This window comes from Galeopterus variegatus, unplaced genomic scaffold (assembly GCF_000696425.1).
Source record: "Galeopterus variegatus unplaced genomic scaffold, G_variegatus-3.0.2 Scaffold17921, whole genome shotgun sequence".
Taxonomy (NCBI): domain Eukaryota; kingdom Metazoa; phylum Chordata; class Mammalia; order Dermoptera; family Cynocephalidae; genus Galeopterus; species Galeopterus variegatus.
In genome coordinates this window covers 9,684-10,224 of record NW_007744032.1, presented here as the reverse complement: position 1 = coordinate 10,224, position 541 = coordinate 9,684, and positions in this window count along the sequence as shown.

Here is a 541-nt window from a genome sequence, read left to right as displayed (position 1 = left end):
TTTTTTTTGGCAGCTGGCTGGTATGGGGATCCAAACCCTTGACCTTGGTGCTATAACAGCATGTTCTAACCAACTGAGATAACCAGCCAGACTGGATATGTTAAATAAAGGAAAGGAATGTACTGGATGGAAATGAAGAGAGTCAGCCCATCCCACTGCTGTGATTTACTGGGACCCAACTGTCTCTCTCTCCTATAAGTGAATTTCCCTTATAAGCAAATAAGTGTCACTTATTCAGGATTCAGCCCAGAAGAGACTCTAATGGCCAAGCCTAGATCATATGCCTGGCCGCTAGCTGCCTGTATCAGCTTGCTAGGGCTGCCAAAACAAAGTACCACAGACCAGCTGGCTTAAACAACAGAAATTTATTTTCTCACAGTTCTGGAGGCTACATGTCTGAGATCAAGGTGTTGGTGGGTTGGTTTCTTCTGAGGCCTCACTTCTTGGCTTGTAGACGTCCGTCTTCTCCCTGTACGTGTCTGTGTCCTAACCCTCTTCTTATAAGGACACCAGTCATATTGAATTAGAGCCCATCCTAATA